The sequence below is a fragment of the Capsicum annuum genome, chromosome 4, assembly GCF_002878395.1.
Source record: "Capsicum annuum cultivar UCD-10X-F1 chromosome 4, UCD10Xv1.1, whole genome shotgun sequence".
Classification (NCBI taxonomy): Eukaryota; Viridiplantae; Streptophyta; class Magnoliopsida; order Solanales; family Solanaceae; genus Capsicum; species Capsicum annuum.
The window spans coordinates 4,822,507-4,830,813 of NC_061114.1; the positions used below are offsets into that span (position 1 = coordinate 4,822,507).

The following is an 8,307-nucleotide window of genomic DNA, read 5'->3' on the forward strand; positions in this document are numbered from 1 at the left end:
TTTAATTAACCCACAAATCTCAGAAAATCTAATTCGAAGTAAGTTATTCTAATTTTACCCTCTTTCTCTGATGGAAAAAGAGAAGAATTAAGTTACTTTCTGACTTCTAGGTATTCAAGCAGAAGACATCAAGAACTATTCTCAGGAATTTTTCAGAAAGTGCAACTTTTCATAATTCTAATTCAAAACAGAGCATTTGTGACAGCAGAGGACATGACAAAACAAGTGAAGAGGGAAGATGAAGAAGGAACATCAACAGAAAGTTTTGAGAAGATAACACCAGGGTAACTATCTCAATAACATTACTGTGGGTGCCTTGTTTCTTTTATTAACTATTGTTGTGTTATCCCATGGTGTTGTTTCTATCTTTTTTATACTGTTATCTGTCTTGAGCTGGATGTCGATTGGAAACAGCCTTTCTACTTCGACATCTAGCTCAAGACAGATAACAGTATAAAAAAGATAGAAATAATACCATGGGATAACACAACAATAGTTAACAAAAGAAACAAGGCATCCACAGTAATGTTATCGAGATAGTTATCCTGGTGTTATCTTCTCAAAACTCTCTGTTGATGTTCCTTCTTCATCTTCCCTCTTCATTTGTAGGAATTTTGTCATGTCCTCTGCTGTCACAAATGCTCTGTTTTGAATTAGAATTATGGAAATGTTGCACTTTCTGAAAAATTTCTGAGAGTAGTTCTTGATGTCTTCCGCTTGAATATCTAGAAGTCAGAAAGTAACTTAATTCTTTTCTCTTTTTCCATTTGATAAAAAGGGTAAAATTAGAATTACTTACTTCGAATTAGATTTGTGGGTTAATTAAATGAACTGCACCTTCATATAGAAAGTGCTGCAGGGAATGGGAAAGGTCAATAAGTTCTGGTTTATATTTAAAACAAGAACTAAGGAAAACATGATGAAAAGAAATATTTAAGAAAACATGTTCGTATTGTAATGTTCCAGCAAACGCTCAGTAACACTGCAATCATGCAGAAAACTATGCATCCAATCCAGAACATACTCTCGTTCCTCTGTCAATACCTCTTCTTTGATTCCCTGGCCTTTCATTAGATCAACCTAAGTAATGTAACCAAAAGATGATTCCCTGGCCTTTCATTAGATCAACCTAAGTAATGTAACCAAAAGATTATTTAGCGGTTCCGTAAGAAATATATTCAATAACTCCCGTTTTAGAAACATCACAGTTGTTTCAGCCTAGGAAATTTTCTTTGATACCAATTTAAATAATGTGAACAAAAGAAAATTTAGTTCGATCACTATTTAGACTGGACGAGGGTTGACCGTGCAAGCACGGACCCAACATTTCACTTTTTAAAATGCTTATTGCTTTGCAGTTAGGTCAATATTACTTCTCCCTTACGACTATGTTCCCACCACCAGTTATGTTACCACCTTCATCGCCATTACCGTCACCAACAGATGATCAACCACCACTAGAAACACCTAAAAACACCTAGATGTTTCAGAAAGCTGATAATAAAGCGTATGGCAAATTACCTCATGAAAGAAGGTTAGTAAGAGAATCATTGTTTCATGTTCGTCGCATTCTACCCAAATGGCATACGTGTTGTGTATTTGTGACCAAAACTCCATTTGTCCCCACTTCATCCTTGGAAATTTTCCTTTTAATTTGTTGAGCAAATTTCGCACTAGCAGGATACTTTTGTAGTACCTAGACACATCACCCACACTTTCAATTCCTTTCTTTTCCAACATAAAAGTGAAATACATCTCAGCTTGCCCCAACTTCAACACATGAAAAATGCAGAAGTAAAAAAAGAAAAACTTAAGACAGCAAGACATTATCCTGAAATTAGCAAATGTGGGAATTCGAAATTCTAACAAGGATCAGACAGAAAAGAAATATTGATGTCCAACAATGAGCATGCAACATTTGGATGATTTAGCTCTTAGTTACCCCTTCAGTTATGGGAATCTACATGGGCAAACAACCTGGGCTCATCCCATTTTGGAAAAGAGAATGGTAGAATCTGTTGTTTTGACTTTTTCTTCTTGTTTACGAAATATTGTTTAATCCATAAAACTACTTCATCAGCCTGATATTGAAAGGATAAACAAAAGAATGATTAGAACTTTTGAGTCGATTTCCTCTCTAAATTGAGAAAGTTTTAGAGTTAAACTTTCTCAATTTAGCGAGTATCAACATGGTGCTTGAGATCTACAAATTAAAATTGTGAATCATGTAAAATAGTTAATAGAAACATATATACCTGTGTTCCTTCATACATGTACGAGTATAAAACTTGGTTACGGATTTCATACGGTGTGATCATTTTCATTATATTTCTTTTTTTGCGCTCGATTAAATCTGAAGCATAAGTTAACTGCAAAATAATACCAATTAGTAGACAAAACAAAAAAACAAAAAAAAAAAGGTGACAAATAAGATTATACGGTTAAAAACTTTTATACAAACAAACCTTCCTAGCAATTTTTGCCATTGCCCCAAGTATCAGCGGAGAAATCATAATAAGTTTCTTCGTTATTTGTGAGAGAACTCCTAGGCCCGAAATGTCTGAGAAAAGTGGAAGCAAGGTTATTAACAACCAACGCAGCACCCATCCTGTTGGTCAAAATGACCTGAAAAAAAACCCAAAATTGAAGTATTATTAATAAGATATTTATCATTTTCTTCTAATTTCCTATTTTATACAATCGCTATTGCAAGTATCCTAGATTTATACGAGCTAACAGAAAAAATTTTAAAAATGTAAGTTCAAGTCATAGTCTCGAGATAAAAAAAACTACACACACTATAATTTTTGCATACCCGGACTTAACAATAAGCCTTAATTAAATCAACTTGTTTTTGATTTGTTCGCTAGCTTGCTAAGATAGGTTAATCCATTTTCCTTTCCATCTCCGGTGTAACCGGAGGAAGTGAGGGATACTACTATGCAGTGGAGCTACCTCCTCTCCGCTTTCCCAATCCATGTAGTATTCTCCGGAAGAAGAAGACCCTGAGTGCCAACGAGCCAGCGACGAAGACATTGTCACCGCCTAATTGTATTGCGTAGTGTCTAGAATGGTTACAATCCCCAAGTTAGAGGGTTTCAGTATTTTTTTGGAAACAAAAGAGAAAGAAAAAGAAAAAGTTGTCCTGAACAGATACTTATTATTTTCAAAATAATTTCATCGTTGATTTAACCTGTCATAAACTCCAATACTGCCTTATTTCAAAATACTAAGTCAAATTTCCAAAATTCAAATTATATCAACTTTTATTAATATTTTAATATACTGTATATACTCGATGTAGTCAAATTTCCCAATATATATTATTTTAAAATTTTAATTTTAATTATTAAAATAATTTATATTTTTAATTATTGTAATTTATAATTTTTTTTTGTATTTCAATTTAAATGATGCTGATATAATTTCGAAAGTCAGTCAAATATTTTATATTTTTAAATTTCTTAATTTGTTAATTATGTGATTTACATTATTTTTCAATACTTATGAATATTTCTCTGTCTCAATTTATGTGACACAGATAAAATTTCGACAATCAATCAATTTTTTTTACATGAATATACTTTTATATTAAGTTCTTAATTATTGTGATTTATATTACTTTTTATTTCATTTTCAAATAATATATGTTATTTTATGTCTTGCTCTATCTCAACTCAACTTATGTGTATTAATATAATTTCGATAGTCAGTCAATTTTTTTTATATTGACATATCTTTTTATGTCTTTTTTACCTTTTTTTTTAATGAAATATTATCAATTTTTCAATGTTTAGACGATCATAATATTTAATTAGGGGTAATATAGTAAAATCACGATGAAAGCAATGAAACACACATGTCTTAAGTAACTTGTAATAACTAATTAGAAGCGACATAACAAAATTACTATAAAATATATATATATAATAATTAATTAATGGTGGTATATTAAAACTACGATTGAAACAGTCTTAAATGTTTATTTTACTTTTTTTCTAAATAAATTATTAATTTTTTAATATGTAAGTGACTTATAATATTTAATTATGAATACAATAATTAATTAGGAATGTTATAGTAAAATTACGATTGAAGCATCTGAAACAGACATGTCATAAATGTCTATTTTAATTTTTTAATTAAATGTTATTAATATTTTAATACATAAATAACTTATAACAATTAATTGGGAATAATATAGTAAAACTACAGTTAAAACAGCTGAAGCAGCCATGTCGACTTCACTTAACTCGCTCTATAATATAAGAGAGAATACATATATATTTCATTATATGAAAAGAAAAAAGCTTAGTTTTATTGCCTAAATTTTTTAACAATAATTTTTAGCATTATTTAATTACTCGTATTTATCTAACTTTTTTTACAAACTAATCAAAATTATAAAGATCTGTTGAATATTTATTTAAATAAAATTACTAAATGTATTTTATAAAGAGGTGTCTTTTGGAGAAAATGTGTCTTTTTAATATTTAAGATGTGTCATTTTTAATGAAGAGTTGTTTTTTAATGAAAGGGTGTGACTTTTATTGAAAAGATATGTCTTTTGTTGAGAGCATATATCTCTTATGTTGGTTAAAAGTTTAGCTATATAAACTCTTCAAGGATTGTTTTGGAGGAGAATTTTTCTTTCTTCTCAACTCTCTAAAAATAAACTTTTTCTTCCCCACAAAAAATTAAGTATTAGAATTCTTGCTTTCCAATAGGATTATCTTTACTATTTGTTTGGTGCAGAAATATAAAGGTTTGTCATATCCACTAAAACTATGTGCGTTAAATCCCATAGCAATCTCGCAGAAGAGAGGAAATAAATATCATTTTTAGGAAAGTATTTCACGCATATTTCAAGCCTCATAATTTTGTGTTCAATGTTTATATTGTCAACTCTTCATCTTTATATTCTTCTTCATATATTTTTATATGTTCATGGAACATATTTTACAACAAAATTCACACACATCACTATTATCCTCCTGTGTGCATTTGTTTACAATAGAATTTTCCTTAATTAATTTTGTAAACTAGTTTGTAGAACAGTGTTTAGACAACTTTATTATATGGGGCAGTGTGTTGGACAGTTAATAACATTTAAGAAATGAGAATATGTGAGAAGTATTTACGGACATATTAAGATCAACAACAACAATATACCGATATATTCCCACCAAGTGGGGTTCGAGGAATGTATGTGTACATAGTTCATGTCACTACCTCCAATGTGAGATAAAGAGACAGTTTCTGATAAACCCTCGGCTAAAAATAAAGAAATCTAAAATAAGATAAGGAATAGTAATAAAACAAGAAGATATACTAGAAATTAACATACTCAATAATACCCAAAGCAAGATACTTTAAGTATACACCAAAACACACAACATCCTAACTCAGACTAACCTTCTACTCTAATTCACCTCCTCTACAACTTCCTATTCAGGATCATGTCCTCGGTAAGCTGAAGCTGCTTCATGTCATGTCTAATCACTTCCCTTCAATATTTCTTTGGTCTACCTCTACCTCGTTGGAAACCATCCCTAGCCAATCTCTCACACTTCTGCACTGGGGCATCCATGTTTCTCCGCATAACATGATCGAACCATCTCAACCTTGCTTCCCTCATCTTGGCTTCCACCGAAGTGACTCTCACCTTATTTCGAATAACCTCATTTCTAATCCTATCTTTTCTAGTACATCCACAGATCTCCGAAGCATTCTCATCTCCACCACCTTCATCTGCTGGATGTAGATCTTCTTAACAGACCAACACTCCATCCCATACAGTAAAGCCGAACATATTAAGAGCAATAAGATTAAAAATATTCCAATGTGAAAGTGACTTTCATAATGAATAAAATAAGGGAATTAGTGAAGCAGAGATGCTTTGAGTATGTGAAAGGAAATATGCAGATACCCCACTGAAAATGTTCAAGAGATTGAATATAATGGGTACAAGGAAAAGTAGAAGTAGAGACCTAAAAAGTATTGAGAAAAAGTTATTAGTCAAAGACATAACACGATTTCAACTTAATAAAAGGCTAGTAGGTAGTGGATTATATACGTACGACTACAAAACATCGGCATTCTAATTTGATTAGATTAAAATCAATGGAATTGTTATCTCTGGCTTTTCGACAGATTAAGGCTTGGTAGTATTTATCGTAGTATTAGTCTTGTTTTTGTAATGTCTTGCTTTTGATTCTATCATAATCTTTTTTCTAAGTGCTTCAGTTATTGCACGATTTTGTTGTTGTTATTGTTTATATGATGAGAAGATACACAAATGCCTAGTACAAATGTGCAAGAAGTTGTTTATGGATGGATTCAGAAAAGGTAACTTAGACTGAAGAAATATTAGAAAGAGGTGATTAGACAGGATATGGGCGGTAGCAGCTTACCGAGGACATGACCTTAGATAGAAAGGTGTATAAAATGTGGATTAGGGTTGATGGTTACGAGGTCGAGTGCATTTATACTAGTAGATAGGAGAGATCCTTATTAATTAGTATTCGTAGTGATATGCTAAAAGTTTTTTGTTTTTAGACCTCGATCTTGTTAATATATGTTTTTTCAGCAGATCGCTTATAGTATTTTGTGGTAGTATTATTCTGCTACTATTTGTTGTCACTCTTTTTATATCTTTTTCTGAACTGTATTTTGTCTTGGCTGAGGGGCTATTGAAAAAATCTTCTCTACATCACCAATGAGATAGTGATATTGACTGTATATACTCTATCCTTCCCGAATCCCATTGGATAGAAATAATCGAGTATGTTGTTATTGTTACAAATAATAATAATAATAATAATAATAATAATAATAATAATAATAATAATAATAATAATATATTGGTTGAATAGAAGCTATTTTTGATAATTACTCTGCCCTTAAATAGAGTTAACTCCAACAGGCCTTTTTAAAAGAGCGCAATAAGTAAAAGGGAGAGAAACTGATTTTTTTTCCCTCAAGATACAATAAAATCAAGTGCTTTCGATTAATTTCAATCACAAAGAAAGGTATGGACAATTCAAGTACGTTTCTTGACTAGGTTGTTGCTATTAATTATACGTGTAAATCATTAAGTTTTGTGATCTTAAAATCATGTAATCCTCACATTGAATCCTAAAAAATAATTTATGTTTCTATTTTTAATGATGTACAAAAAATTATAATAATGACTCTATTTACCATCGAGAGGTAATTTCGGAGTTGTTCTCCCACATTGAAAGTGATATAAAAACATAGTACCATAATTGTTTTTAGTTAAAATTAGAGTCCGTGAATGAAAAAATAAGGAAAGAAATTACAAGGTGAAGAACTAAATAAATTCAAATAGCCAACTAATTAATTGAGTTATTAAATTCTCAATTATATCATAATTGTGATACACCTAATCTTAGAATTGTTAATTTAATATAAGAACCGGAAAAAAAGAAGAAGAAAAACATTCAACCAAATAAGGAAAAAAATAATTTATGTATTTATTATCACATAAATGAAACAACCCCTTTAGATTTTGCATGCATGGAGCTCTTTCTTGGACGTAGATATTTAATTTTTGCATGGAACTAGTAGGCCATAGTACTTATTTAATCACAACAAAATAAAGAGGGGGACATACTTGCATGTTGGGAATATTTGAGAATCAATCCCATAGTTGATTCACTTTGTTGTGGGACCACAAAATCATACACTAGTATAACAATTCGGCGTTACGCAATTGATGCGATTTTGTAGTGGTCCACTCCATATAGTGTGTATCATAAAAAATATAAGAAGCGGGACCTACATACTATGTCTCTAGAATATTCTAGAATGTCAAATATTTTACCATATAATGGATGTTTTTAGTATGAAAGGAAAATGTTTTCTATGGAAAATATTTTTCTAAAAACTATTTTTCTGAAAAATAAGTTGGTTTCTTACTTGTTTTCTTATGTTTGATTGGTAGATAGAAAATATTTTCTGAAAAATGTTTTCTAGTGTTTGGTTGGTGAATGAAAAAATATTTTTCAGAAAATACCTTTTTAATGTTTTGCAAAATAGTAAAAATACATTTTAGAAAATTATTTTTAACCTTGAAAAATACGTTTTAGGGTGTGTTCGATATGAGGGAGGAAAAATATTTTCTAGAAAAATAAGTAGTTTTTTACGTACATTCTTGTGTTCGATATGCAAATTGGGTAAGTATATATTTTCTTAAAGTAGTTGCATATATTTAACAAAAATAATAAGACCGAATAGGATGAGAAGGGCGGGATGAGAAAAAATATTAAACTTATTTTAAAAAAT

The 8,307-nt window shown here is 30.4% G+C and overlaps 1 long non-coding RNA gene across 1 annotated transcript; it reads right to left on the minus strand.

Moving 5' to 3' along the window:
• Positions 1–2,212: 2,212 nt before the first annotated feature.
• Positions 2,213–3,102, minus strand: LOC124897613. Its single transcript, XR_007054381.1, has 3 exons — positions 2,816–3,102; positions 2,466–2,625; positions 2,213–2,369 (listed from the first exon to the last, which is right to left on the minus strand). It is a non-coding gene; the product is annotated as an uncharacterized LOC124897613 (long non-coding RNA).
• Positions 3,103–8,307: the final 5,205 nt, after the last annotated feature.